Source organism: Odocoileus virginianus, chromosome 11, assembly GCF_023699985.2.
Source record: "Odocoileus virginianus isolate 20LAN1187 ecotype Illinois chromosome 11, Ovbor_1.2, whole genome shotgun sequence".
Lineage (NCBI taxonomy): Eukaryota > Metazoa > Chordata > Mammalia > Artiodactyla > Cervidae > Odocoileus > Odocoileus virginianus.
In genome coordinates, this window is record NC_069684.1 from 59,056,225 (window position 1) to 59,072,570 (window position 16,346).

Genomic DNA, 16,346 nt, shown 5'->3' on the forward strand with positions numbered 1-16,346 from the left:
CTTCATTTAGTACTCCAAAACCAAACTTGCCTGTTACTCCAGGTATCTCTTGACTTTCTACTTTTGCATTCTAGTCCCCTACAATGAAAAGGATATCTTTTTTCTGGGGCGGGGGTGGGGGGGGTTGGGTGTAATTTTTGGAGGTCCCGTTGGGCTTCATAAAACCATTCAACTTCAGCTTCTTTGGCATTAGTGGTTCGGGCATAGAGTTGGATTACTGTGATATTGAATGGTTTGCCTTGAAAATGAAGAGAGATCATTCTGTCATTTTTGAGACTGCACCAAGGTACTTCATTTTGGACTTTTTTGTTAACTATGAGGGCTCCTCCATTTGTTCTCAGGAATTCTTGCCCACAGTGGTCGATATAATGATCATCTGAATTAAATTCACCCATTTCAGTCCATTTTAGTTCACTGATTCCTAAAATGTTGATGTTCATTTTTGCCATCTCCTTTTTGACCACTTCCAATTTACCTTGATTCATGGACCTACCATTCCAGGTTCCTATGTAATATTGTTCTTTACAGCCTTGGGCTTACTTGCATCACCAGTCACATCCACAACTGAATATTGTTTTCACTTGGCTCAGCCTCTTCATTCTTTCTGGAGTTATTTCTCCACTCTTCTCCTGTAGCATATTGGGCATATTTCAGTGTCCTATCTTTTTGCCTTTTCATACTGTTCATGGGGTTCTCAAGGCAAGAATACTGAAGTGATTTGCCATTACCTTCTCCGGTGGACCACGTTTTGTCAGAACTCTCCACCATGATCCATCCATCTTGGGTGGCCCTATACGGCATGGTTCATAGTTTCACTGAGTTAGACAAGGCTGTGATCCAACTGGTCAGTTTGGTTAGTTTTCTGTAATTGTGCTTCCATTCTGTCTGCCCTCTGATGGAGAAGGATAATAGGTTTGTGGAAGCTTCCTGATGGGAGAGGTTGGCTGTGGGGGAATCTGGGTCTTGCTCTGATGGGTGGGGCCATGCTCAGTAAATCCTTAATCCAATTTTCTGCTGTTGTGTGGGGCTGTGTTCCCTCCCTGTAGTTTGGCATGTGACCAAACTATGGTAAGGATAATGGAAGTAATGGAGACCTCCTTCCAAAGGACTTATGCCAGGGCTGTTGTATTCAGTGCTCCTGACCCCACAGCAGGCAACTGTTGACACACGCCTACCTTGGAGACTCCTGGACACTCAAAGGCAAGTCTGGCTCATTCTCTTGTGGGGTCATTGCCTCTTTCCCCTGGGTCCTGGTGTGCACAAGGTTTTGTTTTTACCCTCCCAGAAATTGTTTCCCCAGGCCTGTGGAAGTTCTGTAATCAAATCCCACTGGCGTTTAAAGTCAAAGTTCCTGGGGATTCTTAGTCCCTTTGCTGGATCCCCAGGTTGGGAAATCTGTTGTGAGCGCTAGATCTTTCACAATAGTGTGAGAACTTCTTTGGTATAATTGCTCTCCAGTTTTGGGGTTGTTTTCCTGGTGCCTCTATGGTGGGGCTCCCACACTGCGCCTCCCAGGTGTGTTGCAGCCAGATCCCCTGTCCCCGTGGCAGGCCACTGCTGACCCATGCCTCTGCAGGAGACACTCAGACACTCCAAGGCAGGTCTGGCTCAGTCTCTTGTGTGTTCCCTGGGTCCTGGTGTGTGCACGAGGTTTCATTTGAACCCTCTGAGCGTCTCTGGCAGGTTTGACTCTAAACATGATTTTGCCTCTCCTACCATCTTGTTGGGGCTTCTCCTTTGACCTTGGATGTGGGGTATCTTTTTTGGGGGGATCCAGCATTCTCCTGTCCATGGCTGTTGAGTGGTTAGTTGCAGTTTTGGAGTTCTTACAGGAGAAGATGAGCACACATCCTTCTACTCCGCCATCTTAAAAAGGAACTTATCAATCATATGGATATACCAAAATGTACTAGCCTTCCCAACATTACCATTTCATTATACGGTATTATAATAGCAAAATGTATTAGCCATTTCATTTTTGTTGCATGTTTAGGTTTATTGTTTTAATATTAGAAAGAATATTTATCACATAATTCTGCATATATCATTAATATGTATTGCTAGAAAATTTAAAGGGTAGAATATTTTTTGAGACTTGTTATGCATTGGAAAAATGCAACAATGCTTTTAATGAAAAATTGCATCAATTTACATATCTCCTAACAATATATAAATATGTTCATATTCCTGTAATTGTGATAATTTGATAGATAAAAATGATTATTTGCTTTAATTTGCATTTGATTTATTCTTAGTGACATCAGACATTACCAATATGCTTATTATTTGTTTTTATTTTTCTCTTATTTGCTCACATACTTTGCCAAAACATTTTAGAGATTTAAACTAAGTTTGATCTGAATGGCAGCTTAAAATTTGAGTTATAATTATTGGTCATTACAGTGCCAAATATTTTACTCAACTTATCTTTCTGGTGTATTTATGAGGTTTAGTAAACAGTATTTCAGATTTTTTTTGTGATGAAACTTCGGTTTATTTTTGTAAAGAACATTTTCTCTATCCAGGATTGAAACATATATATTGCATTATTTTGCTAAATTTATCAGAGATTTAAATTCTTATGTATTATGGTGCTTATTTCTGGGCTATTTGCTCCTTCTGTTTATACCTGTTTCTCTTTGAATCATTACCATGACAGTTTGATCTCTATGCTTTCAACCTGGTACATATTAAAAAAATACTTTGTATCTTATTGGTAAAGTTCTCATCTACTCCCTCCAGCTTACTGCTCACTTTTAAAAAAGGTCTTAGATCTTTATGTATATTCTTCCAACTCATCGTTAAATTGAGCTTAAAAAAAAACCACTGACATTTTTAATGAACTGTTCATCTTATAAATTAATTCATGAGGAATTTATACTGTCAAATATTTCTCATCAAGAAATGTGTTGCGATTCCGTTTATTTAGCATTTTATATCTCACAATAAAGTTTTGTTATTTTTTCATAAAGATCTCATATTTCCTGTGAGGATTAAAAGAAGAAAAGTGAAAGTGTTCTCAGTCATCTCTGACTCTCTGTGACCCCATGAACTGTAGCCTGCCAGGCTCCTCTGTCCATGGAATTCTCTAGACAAGATTACTAGAGTGGGTAGCCATTCTCTTCTCCAGGGGATCTTCCCAACCCAGATCTCCTACATTGCAGGCAGATTCTTTATCATTTTAGTCACCAGGGAAGCTGGTGAAGTGAGGTGAGGGTTATAGCCAGGTCTTTTACTTTTGTGACTGTAATTTTGTTTTTATTATAACATTCAAAAAATCATTATTGGTATCATATCTGTGTGATTTTCATCAATACTTTCTTTAAACATGTATAAATCTGAGTTATTTTTCAGCTCCATTAAAACAGAAAATACAGAGGTCCTAACACTTAAGAAATATTTCCATGAGTTTAACCCACTCAGCTAATGTGATATAACACACTAATAGGATGGATGCTTTTACTTGGAACAAAAAGAGCTGTAGTTTAAGTTTCAATCACAAATATATCCATACAATATAATTATTTTAAGTAAGCCACAACAAAGCTCTTTGACTAATTTTCATTTCTAAAAATTCATTCAAGATAATTAAAATAAGCTTATAACATAAATATAAAATGTTTTAAATATTTGTATCCATTTGTGCCCATTGGGAAAATGAGCAATTGTTTTTGGAATTTTTTTCAAAGATATTGTTAGATAGGTGCACAAAAATATTTGGAAAGTTATTTTCCTGACAATTTATTTATATAATGAGAGTTGAAGGGTATGGTCCTAAAAGTCTAACTATACAGATTGACTGTACTGTGGTGATTTCATTAAAAAGATTATGCAGAAGTAGAGTTATTATTAAGAAAATTATATTGTTACAAGTGTAAAACAAGAGCATTAAAAAGTCTATAAGTGGGAAAAATGATAATGTATTTATATGTGTAAAATATGAAAGAATAATTACCCAAATACACCAAACTATTGATACAATGATAATGATTATGTTGAAATTTTAGATAATTCTAGTTTTTCATACTGTCTGATAATAATTAAAATTTACAATGAATGAGTACTTCTTTTATAGTCAAAGGAGTGAATGAAACCAAGACAAAAGAGGAGAGTTTGTAGCATGTGTCATCTTCTAGCAAAAGTACTAGAAGATTTTAGTAAACAACAGATTTTAAAACTCCAAATTCTCATGAGAACTTGGAAATAAAAGACTTAACTTCACTAAACCTGAGATGATAAAGACCTTGAGCCCCGGCTTCTTTCAGAAATCCAACCATCTTGCTTTTACTTGAATCCCTTAAAATTACGATGATTCACTTTCACTTTTCTCTAATAATTTATTCCTTTAAGATAATAGAGTTTTTTATTATCCTTTTGATTTGTACTGTTTCCTATTTAATGATTTACTCTATGTGGCATACATGCAAAAGTTATCATATTAGAAAAATTATTATGCTATAATAATTATGGTACCATCAAACTGAATTAAATTATGTTTCATTGTAAATAGTAAAATGTATTAATTTTTTAAAAGCCTTCTTATGCCAGCGAGGATAAATAGTTACCTTCATATAATTTCATTAAACACCATGACAGTACAAGCCAGTTTGACAGAGCTGATAACAAATCAACTCAACACTTACAGGAGTCCCTTCCAAGTAGTTCTGAAATTAGCTTTCTTAGGGCTAGGAATTAAATGCATTGTATTAAATAGAACCTGTGCATTTTATGAATAAAAGTTTCACCCTCATTTTATGTGCATATATATAGGAAGATCTTGGAAGAATAAGATTTTCTTTCTTACGTTAGTTTCAGATCAAAATGAACCTGCATGTTAAGTGTGCATTCTAATATTTTTCTTTAGCACATCAGAGTGGTGCTGTCCAATAGACATATAAAGTAAGCTAAATATCTAATTGCTAATTTTCTAGTATGCACATGAATAAAATTGTGTAATGTATATTTTGTGAATCACTCTACTCTGAATATTATTTCAACATGGAATCAAAATCTTAAAGTGATATCTCAAATGAGATTTTTTCTTCTTTTTATGCTAAATCACTGTGTATATTTTATAGTACTCTTCAATTCAGATAATTTTTATCAGAAATATCTGATCTGTATTTCAACTTCATAATATTTTCTGTTAAAAAGGTATTCAATAATTTAAATTTTTTCCAGAAGCAAAATTAATGATTAGTTTTCAATTTAAATTAGCTAAAATTAAATAAAATTAGAAATTCAGTTCTATAACCACATTTCAAATGCTCAGGGGCCCCATGTGGATAGTGGTTATTCAATTGGACAACCTAGTTTTAGAACATGTGTATAAGATGTCAGCAACATGGAAAAGTTAAAAATTAGGCTGAAGCCAAACTATTGGAAATGTTTTGACTACTGGATTTCAAAGAACACGAGCTGATCTTTTTGTTTTTTGTTTTTTTCTCATTAAATCAACTGGTTAGCTAGTTGGCTCAGTTGATAGGATCAGTTGCTTTGGTTATATACAAATCATCTTACTTTTTCACAGGTCCTTTAATTTTCCTTAAGGCGAATGTGTGTGTGTGTGTGTGTGTGTGTATCCATGCATGCTCATTCCTGTCTGACCCTTTGTGATGCCACAGACTATAGCCTGCCAGGCTCTTTAGTCCATGGAAGGTGCCAGGCAAGAATACTGGAGTGGGTTGCCATTCTTCCTCCAGGGGATTTTCTCAACCCAGGAATTGAACCAGGGTCTCCTGCTTTGCAAGCAGATTCTCTACCAGCTGAGCTACCAGGGAAGCCCTAAATCCCAAAGAAACGCAATGCCAAAGAATGTTTAAACTACCATACAATTGTGCTCATTTCACAAGCTAGCAAGATAATGCTCAAAATTCCTCAAGCTAGGCTTCAGCAGTACGTGAATCGAGAACTTCAGATATAGAAGCTAGGTTTAGAACAGGCCGAGGAACCAGAGGTCAAATTGCCAACATCTGCTGGATCATAGAAAAAGCAAGGGAATTCCAGAGAAACATCTACTTCTGATTCATTGACTCTACTAAAGACTTTGACTCTGTGGATCACAAAAAATTGAGAAAAATTCTTCAAGAGATGGGAGTACCAGATCACCTGACCTGCCTCCTGAGAAACCTGTATGCAGGTCAAGAAGCAATGGTTAGAACTGGACATGGAACAACAGATTGGTTCCAAATTGGAAAAGTATGCCAAGACTTTATGTTGTCACCCTGCTTATTTAACTTCTATGCAGAATATATTATGCAAAATGCTGGACTGGATGACTCACAGGCTGGAATCAGGATTGTCAGGAGAATTATCAACAACCCCACGCATGCAGATGATACCACTCTAATGGCAGAAAGTGAAGAGCAATTAAAGAGCCTCTTGATGAAGATGAAAAAGGACAGTGAAAAAGCTGGCTTAAAATACAACATTCAGAAAACTTACATCATGGCATTCAGTCTCATCATTTCATGGCCAATAGATGGGGGGGAAATGGAAACAGTTACAGATTTTATTCTCTTGGGCTTCAAAATCACTGCAGATGGTGACTTCACCCATGAAATTAAAAGACATTTGTTCCTTGGAAGGAAACCTATGACAAATCTAGACAGAATATTACAAAGCAGAGATTACTTTGCTGACAAAGGTCCCTTTAGTCAAAGCTGTGGTTTTTCCAGTAGTCATGTATGGATATGAAAGTTGGACCAGAGAGAAGGCTGAGTGCTGAAGAATTGATGTTTTCAAATTGTGGTGCTGGAGAAAACTCTTGAGAGTCTCTTGGACAGCAAGGAGATCAAACCAGTCAATCCTAAAGGAAATCAATCCTGAATATTCATTGGAAGGACTGATGTTGAAGCTGAGGCTCTAGTACTTTGGCCTGATGCAATGAGCTGACTCATTTGAAAAGACCCTGATGCTGGAAAAGATTGAAGGCAAGAGGTAAAGAGGGCAGTAGAAGATGAGATGGCTAGTTAATACCACTGACTCCTTGGATATGAATTTGAACAAACTCCAGAAGATAGTGAAGGACAGAGAAGCCTGGTGTGCTGTAGTCCATCAGGTCGCAAAGAATCGGACACGACTTAGTGACTGAACAACAACCTGTGCCACCAAGTTCACTCTTGTTTCTCAGCTGTCTTATAAATCATGTAAATAAGTGAAATAAGCATTTATCGAATGATTCCATAATACTTTAGATCTACAAGTCCATCATTTGTGATGGCACATTGAACTTGGCCCAGGAAAGCTAGAAGTATGTTGTATGTCAGATGATGCCTTCCATCAAGTTTAGAGCAGCTTTTTCCCCAGCATTACAACGTAGTGTAATGGCACTTGGCAATATTGGCATTTCTGATATGACTTCTTTTGGCTAGCTCAGCATTCTTAAAAAATAAATAGTTTTTTCACTCTGTGATTGAAAGGGTTAAATAGTACCAATTCATTACCACTCACAAAAGGATTTATTTTGTTCTCATAAATCAGTTTTATTCCACATTTTTATTATTCCCTTGGGTGAGCTACTCGAATTGAAATCAATACAAGTGCAAGTGACACAATCAATCTAGATATTTGATTATGGATTGGAGATCACCAGGTCTCCTTTTTAGCCAGTTTCTGATCATTTCCCTGAAGAACTGAATATTCTTATTGGCATCTGTGAGTTATGAACATGTTTTAAAAGCAGATAATACTCTTCATTTGTATACTGACAATGAAAGCCTGAACAATGAGCAAAGATTAAAAAATAAAGACTTATAGTATGTACCTATAACATTGTTAATAAGTTGTTTACATTTCTCAATCTTTTTTTAAGATGAAATGTTTTAAAAACAACTTTATTCTTTCTTTAAAAAATACAATTGGTGACTCTAAAATGCATCCTTAGCATTAAGTAAGTGATTAACTATTTGCCATGACAGAGATGTTACTTGTTTTTACACACTTATTTTATAGCTGAACTACAGTAACTGATCTAGGTAAACAATAAGAAAACAACTAAAGTGGATAAAATGTCTTTGAAAGGACTCAAACTGGTTCTTTTCATTTCTGTAATCATCCAGGCTAGAAAGTCACCATCTGCAGGATCTAAAAGGGAAAATCAGATCAACTTGAAATCAGGGAGCAAAAATCAATTAAGTTGTTGATCAAGAGGAAAAAATGTATATACCAAACTCTCTTTGCTTTACAAACAAATGTATTTCTTATGACCCTTTTCATGCTGAAAGCTTATTTTGAGACTAAAGCTATCGCATTATAGTTCTCTTGCTTCTGACTGTAGCCACATTTGCTTGGTTCTTAAACCAAATTTTTACATAGGCACTGCTAAGCCATTTTGTAATTCATTTTCTTATGTTTAGAATGAGGCAATAAAATTATTTCTTTAAAATAAATTGCAAGGCATTATTAACACTGCATTTGCTTCTTACAGCAAAATATTTTAGCCTTTTTTAGCCATTTACTTTTTTTCATTAAGATTTGTAGGAAGGGCTGTTTCATGTCTGGCAAATTACCTCTGGAAAGCATATAAGTCTAAAAGGTTAAAAAAGTCTTTCAGAAGCAGTTTAAATAGTAAACCCATCTTTCTTTTATTCAAGGATTCATTGATTACTCTTTGCTTACCCCTTTTAAAAATTTTTTATTTTTATAAAATTCATAAGGGTTACTTTCCACTTGCAGTTATTATGAAGTATTGACTGTATTTTCTGTATTGTATTCCCACATCCTTGAATACATCCCACCCCTGTGTATTTCCACATCCTTGAGCCTGTCTTATACCCAGCAGGTGGTACCTTCTACTTCCTCACCTTTATGTTGCCCCATCCTCTTCCCACTGATGACTACTCATTTGTTCTCCATATCCATGAGTCTATTTCTTCATGGTATACTCACCAGTTTGTTGTATTTTGTACATTCCACATATAAGTGATATCATACAGAATTTATCTTTCTCTCTCTGGCTTATTTCACTTAGTATAATGCCCTCCAAATCCATCCATATTCTTCAGTTAGTTCTTTTTAAGCCTTTAGAATAGCAGCTATCACTAGTGACTTAAAAAATGGTATTTAAAATATTTAGAAGATTAATTGTGTAACATTAGTTTATTCTTGTCCATAAATTAAAAAAAAAAAAAAAAACAGCACCAGACAAAAATATCCTCATTTTCTATAGAGCTGTATTGCTCTTGTATGAGCACAGACTTGGGGCAAATTATTCTGAAGCATCTTTTGGTGAATTGATGAAATATTCTGTGTATTTATTCCCTGAACTACAATTGTTATAATAGCAGAATGACCACTTTAAAGAGGAATCAAAGAAGTACAGCTTTTACTAGAGGACAACTAATTAAGCATCACATTAGAGTAATTACAATAATGGTAAAAGTATGATGCATTAACAGAGCACTGTCTTTCTCAGACCCTAAGTGCTTCACAAGCTACTTATTTTTTTCTCTTTCAAAATGTTCTGTGGAGAAGAAAGCTGTGTAAGAAAAGATCTATAAAAGTTTTGTATGTTGGCATAAACTTAAAAGTCAGGAATAGGTCTTTTTACCTATATATTAACTTAAATCCTTTCAGATTTATATCAAAGTAAGATCTATTAAAATAATGATGTTTGGAGCATGCATTTGCATCTTGGGTACAATAATTTGAAATATCTTTACAAAGAAGAAATAAAAGTGACTTAAATTTTAATATGTGCTATCTAGAGTAACCTAGAATTCTTAGCTCCCATTTAAAGGCATACTGGCCACGTGACCCTAATTTGCAATATGCCATTCAGTGGCTTTTATTTGGGGATTGGCAGAATTCTGTGATGGTGAGGTGAGGCTGAACCACACTAACATTGAGACCCCAATACAGGAAAAAATATAGCGTTTTCTTTTTCCAGCCAGAAGTGGGAAAATTGGTCAATATCTTTTCTACCATAAGGTGTAATTGGATTCAGAAAAAGGCTAACTTAAACAGGACCAGGTCTGACATGTAAAATCCTCACAAGGTAACAAGAATCAGTTTGGTTTGTTCGCTGTCATTCCTCATTATGATCTTTGTCATGAGAATGGATTCATGTTGTGCCATTTTCTGTTCTTGTTACAATCTTTGTCACATGAATAAGATATCAGGATGTTAATGCCTGGCATACAGTCTTCTGTGTGTGATGATACTTACAAGACTACACTGACCTTTGCAATATGATGTATTCTGATTGGCTGTTCATTTCACCTCTTTTCCACAAGTTAATAAGGCTGTAAAAAGGAGAGAACTGCAATAGCCAGCCAGTCAAATTACAGAATATTGAAAAGGTCAGGGCAGTACAGCACAGAGGAAAAAAATTATGGAATATATGGTGCATTAAAATTCTTGTGACAATGATGATAACAAGAATGGGAAAGGATACCCATTTATGTTATTTCAATCTAGAGAGCCCCGTGAGATGATACTCTCGGAATAGCCATCAATTACTCATCTGTGACTTATACATGCGAGAATATCTATTTACACTGGTTTATGCTTAAAAACTAATTGTACAGAAAAATATCCTACGATTCGGCAAATAAGAACATGAAAAGTAAGATTTTAGCTTTAGAAATGGGCATCCAGGTTAACATTTTAGTTGGTCTTCATATTCGAAGCTGAAGGAAAAGTTCCTTTCATGTGAAACCTGTGGCACATGTGAGATTTATTTTGATTGCTTCTTCATTTAACACTTTTTCCTTCAAAGTAAAATAGAAAAGTAGGACTGAAACAATTAACCTTTTAGGAAATCCTTGAGAATGTAGGATAGTCTGAAATAACATCTAGGGTTGTATTTTAGAATGTTGTGTGATCTATACCAAATATATTTTTTCCTTGTGATTGCATGATACGGGCCAGTGTGCAAAGAACCCTTCCTTTTCTCTGCATCCCCAGTGGAGAAAGAAAAAGAGAGGACCTTAATTCAGAAATTCTTAAGTTATTGTTCTCAGATGTGTGATATACATACTTTTACATATGTCATGGTTGCATTTATTATAAAATCAAGCAAACAGGCAATATTTTGTAATGATTAAAACCAGAAATATATAGGTACATTGTGTCCAACTCTTTACAACCCCATAGATTATAGTCCTCCAGGCTCATCTGTCTACGGATTCTCCAGTCAAGGGTATTGAAGTGGGTGGCCATGCCCTCCTCTAGGGGATCTTGCTGACCCAGGGATCAAACCCTCATCTCTTCTGTCTCCTGCACTGGCAGCCGGGTTCTTTACCACTAGATCCACCTGGGAAGCCCAAATAGGTGCATGTATGTCCATAATTATATATTCCTGATGGAATAACCTGTTATCATTTTTAAATGTCTCTCTTTATTGCTCATAGTGCTTTTTGTCTAACAGTCTGTTTTATCTGATATTAGTACAGCCAATTCTCTTATGGTTGTCATTTGCATGATATAGCTTTTCTTTTTCCTTTAAAAAAATTTTTTTTTCTCTTGGCTTGATCTTCTTCTTTTTTTAATCTAAATTATTTATTTATTTTACTTTACAACATTGTATTGGTTTTGCCATACACTGACTTGAATCCACCATGGGTGTACATATGTTCCCCATCCTGAACCCCTCTCCCAACTCCCTCCCCATCCCATCCCTCTGGGTCATCCCAGTGCACCAGCCCCGAGCATCCTGTATCATGCATCAAACCTGGGCTGGTGATTCACTTCACATATGATAATTTACATGTTTCAGTGCCATTCTCCCATATCATCCCACCCTCACCCTCTCCCACAGAGTCCAAAAGACTGTTCAATACATCTGTGTCTCTCTTGCTGTCTCGCATACAGGGTTATCATCACCATCTTTCTAAATTCCATATACATGCATTAGTATACTGTATTGGTCTTTATCTTTCTGGCTTACTTCACTCTGTATAACGGGCTCCAGTTTCGTCCATCTCATTAGAACTGATTCAAATGAATTCTTTTTAAGGGCTGAGTAATATTCCACGGTGTATATGTACCACAGCTTCCTTATCCATTCGTCTGCTGATGGGCATCTGGGTTGCTTCCATGTCCTGGCTATTATAAACAGTGCTGCGATGAACATTGGGGTGCACGTGTCTCTTTCAGATCTGGTTTCCTCAGTGTGTATGCCCAGCAGCGGGATTGCTGGGTCATACGGCAGTTCTATTTCCAGTTTTTTAAGGAATCTCCACACTGTTCTCCATAGTGGTTGTACTAGTTTGCATTCCCACCAACAGTGTAAGAGGGTTCCCTTTTCTCCACACCCTCTCCAGCATTTATTGCTTGTAGACTTTTGGATAGCAGCCATTCTGACTGGCGTATAATGGTACCTCATTGTGGTTTTGATTTGCATTTCTCTGATAATGAGTGATGTTGAGCATCTTTTCATGTGTTTGTTAGCCATCTGTATGTCTTCCTTGGAGAAAAGTCTGTTTAGTTCTTTGGCCCACTTTTTGATTGGGTCATTTATTTTTCTGGAATTGAGCTGCAGGAGTTGCTTGTATATTCTTGAGATTAATTCTTTGTATGTTGCTTCATTTGCTATTATTTTCTCCCATTCTGAAGGCTGTCTTTTCACTTTTATTCATTTTAGAAATTGTTTTTATTCATATTTTAAACTTTCTTATAACTGTACTAGATTTTGTAGTCTGTAAAGATAGTCTAGCTTGCAAGTTAACTTTACACTTTCTAAAGATGCATTAGTTCACTAATCAACATTTTGCAGCCCAAAGCTAGAATCTAAATGCATCTTTTATAAGAATGCCAAATGCGGCCTGATAATTTTTTCAAGCAAAGGAAATGAATTTTGATCATTACATTAAGACCACCTTGAACATGGGTTAAATAATCCTAAAACCAGTAGTTCTACATGCTGAAGAAGAATCACCATGTGATTCCCCATACGCTCTGGTGTTTTTCTTTAGTAGGTCTGGGTTAGAACTCAGGTGTGTGAAGTACTCCCAGGCGATTTTGACATGGGTGAGCTCTGGAACACAGGTATAGACAGTCTCATGGTGCAAAGAGTTTAGTGCAATCCCCAGTTAAAGCTGCAGTCCATGGGGTCACAGTCAGACATGACTTTGTGACTGAACAACCGATTAAAGCTCAATGGCACAGGCCAGAGCTAAAGAAGGTGGATGAAGGGGACTCCAAGCTCACAGTGCCTGGAAGAGAAGTCATGGGTGTTGTGGTTCCAGAATATAGAATCTTAATCTGACCAGCACCATCCATTTATACTCACAAATCAGGTCCACGCTGAGGCCGACCAGACAGGAGTGGTCACCTGTGATAGGAAATGCTTATCACTGTAGCATCTTCTAGGTTGATTCTTGAGGCTGAACCAATGAGGCTGCATTTTCCAGCCCACTGAAAACAAAGTTCATGCAGTGAAAAGTGGTGGTAAAGCACAACCCCTTTAAAAGGATCAGAGGACCTACATTTTTAAGATTTTTTCCTTAAAAGCTAGGAACCCAAATTGGCAAAGGTTATTGAAAGAAAGAGAGAGCAGGGAGAATAAGGTGGAGAAGAGCTGAAATCTCTGGATCTTGTATTGGTTTTGAATCTGGAGATTTTTGAGCTTCAATGAGGGTTGAAATCCTGTCGTTTGCTCCAGGTCTCTGAATTGAGCTTTATGTTAGTGGAGGTGAAAGAACATTCAATTCACTCAGCTACGTGATTCCTGGAGATGTACAAGTTCTTTTTTGAGCTGAACGAAATGGTTATGTAATTGCATACTTCTCATAATTATTGAGTAATTATATACTTCTTATAATTACTGAGTAATCATTGTTCTATAACTAGGACTTAATGTTACAACTAATTGTATAATTACCATGTATTAATGTTATCCGGGAAACTTAGAATAAAGTGGTACTTAATATATTTCCCCCTGCCATGCCATTTTCAAAGCTGGCAATATTTTTCATTTTACAGCTAGAAATTTGCTTCAAAGACAAACAAACAAAATACAAGGGGGAAAAAAAAAACCCTCACCAGTATTATCATCATAGATGTTAACTCGAGCTTACAATTACACCAGGCTTGAAATGTGTAAAACTGTATTCTCTTGGCTTATGTTTATAATTTTCATTGTTGTCTTGCAGTTTGACATGTTATACTACTCTCAAGGAAATAGAGCATTTTCCTGGGTTTCCTAGGATAAGCTGACTTTTTGAAATTTTAGATCTGGGCATGTGACGATAGCAGCAATTGTTTCAGCTATAACTGAATATGTTTTTAAGGAACAGGACATTATGGGAACTTGAGGAGATCTTCAGATGTGAATAATGGAATTTTTCTTAGATCATGATTAGAAGGAATTCGTATTAATCTAAAACAAGTTTCTTGAGTGCAAGAACTGTGTCTTACTCATTCGAGGCAAACTGTTATCAGCACCTACTCAGGTCTACTCCCTGCCTGCAGTTGGAGCTCAATAATCAAGTTGACCAGTTGTAAAACTTCTATGAAAGCTAGTGTAGCATAATTTGGAAATGTATTTTCAGTGCATTAGGAGCTTATCAACAGCTCCTTTGTAAGTTTCATAACTTCTTCACCTATCTAGCTGTGTTGTCCATTCCCATCTTGGGAACTTAAAATCATCCTTAAACTGGGACTGTCTTTATCTTGTTTTACCAAAAAGGAATAGAAATTATTAGTCCCATGTTTTAGCCCATAAGTACCATTTATTTTCTTTGGAACAAACCACTCCTTTGGATGTGCCAATTTCAAGTTCAGGTAATAAATTCTTGCATGAACTAGGGATTTCTTCTGTTCATGAAAAACACTTAACCTACCTGTGGACTTCACAGCAATAAAATTTTCAGCTAAGTTCTCCATCCCAAAGTTATTATAAGTATCTTTTTAAAATTTGGCATATTTTTAAAGTCTTGATCTGCCTTACCCATATTTCATAAGGCTCATAACTAGATATGAGTTCTTCTTTTCATCATTTGATATTAGAGTTTGGATTGCAACCTGATGAAACAATGGTACAGTGGAAGTGAATGAGATTAGCATTGTTTTATTAATTGAAAAACCTTAGATTTTTGAATAATAATACATTATTGGATGGAGGTGGGGAGAATGTAGTAGGAAGGTACTTGAGAAAGTAAAATACAGAGTCAGTAATTCTTAATCACTTGATAGTTCTAAATATTTTTCAGAAATGTGTCTGTTGCATGGATATAGCAACAGATGTATCCTTTCTGCTGTAATGCATTAGGAGATTACCAACAGCTACTTTGTAGGTTTCATAACTTCTTCACGTACATAGATGTGTTGTCTATTTCCATTTCTGGAACTTAAAACCATTCTTAAACTGTGACAATATCTCTATCTTGTTTTACTAAAAATGAATAGATATTGGAACAGAAGCAGTAACATTTCTAGCTGCTGCTGCTGAACATCTCATTTAACGGTCGTAATAATATGGCAAACAAAGGAGCATTATTATTCCCAGTTCACAGAAGAAAAATGAGGTTCAGAAATATTAAGTAACTTACAGGTAATTCCCTGGCAGTCCAGATATTAAGACTCAGTGCTTTTGCTATTGTGGACCCGGGTTCAGCCCTTAGTTTCGAAACTAAGATCCCACAGCTACCCAGCGTGGTGATAAAAAGATAAATAAAAGTAAGTAAGTTACTTACAAAGAACACACTACTCAAGAATGAAAAGGACAAGTTCAAATGCAGAAGCTCTCTAATCACCAAATTTATGTACTTTCCATTGCACTGTACTGAGAGTGAATGAAGTCATCCAGTTATGTCTGACTCTTTGCGACCCCATGGACTGTAGCCCACCAGACTCCTCTGTCCATAGGATTCTCGAGGCAAGAATACTGGAATGGCTGCCATTTCCTTCTCTTGCACTATACTAAACTATGTAAAAATATAATATTTTTGTAAATATTACAACTGTTATCTTTTGTCCGCTATACAATGCAAGATCACTTTTCGTATGTCACCATCTTTACTTTTTAAAACATTTAAACAGTAAAGATTATATCAGTATCCAGAGAGCTCGCAAATATGCTTTCTCCTAGAAGCCGACATCAGTGTTTTTTTTATTTGTTTGCTTATATTTGTGGAATGTATATGGGAAAAATTAAAGGTATATACAGTAAAAAAGTGTTCTGGCAAAGGAGGATGGCTATTTGAAGTAAATACTACTATTTCTAACTATTCTTTTTTCAATCTTTTAAGAGTAAATATAATTAAAGTTTACAAATTAAGTGATATTTTTTAAAATTTCCTCATGGAAACTTTTCATGAAAGCATCTAACATAGCAAGTGAAATAAATGTTACAATATGCTGTTCAGTTGTAGCCTTATTTTTTAAGTCTAATTTCTAACTCT

The 16,346-nt window shown here is 35.8% G+C and overlaps 1 protein-coding gene across 1 annotated transcript in view; it reads left to right on the forward strand.

The window, feature by feature from the left end:
* Nucleotides 1–16,346, forward strand: part of USH2A (usherin) — a 903,825-nt gene that overhangs the window by 517,541 nt on the left and 369,938 nt on the right. The window lies entirely within an intron of this gene.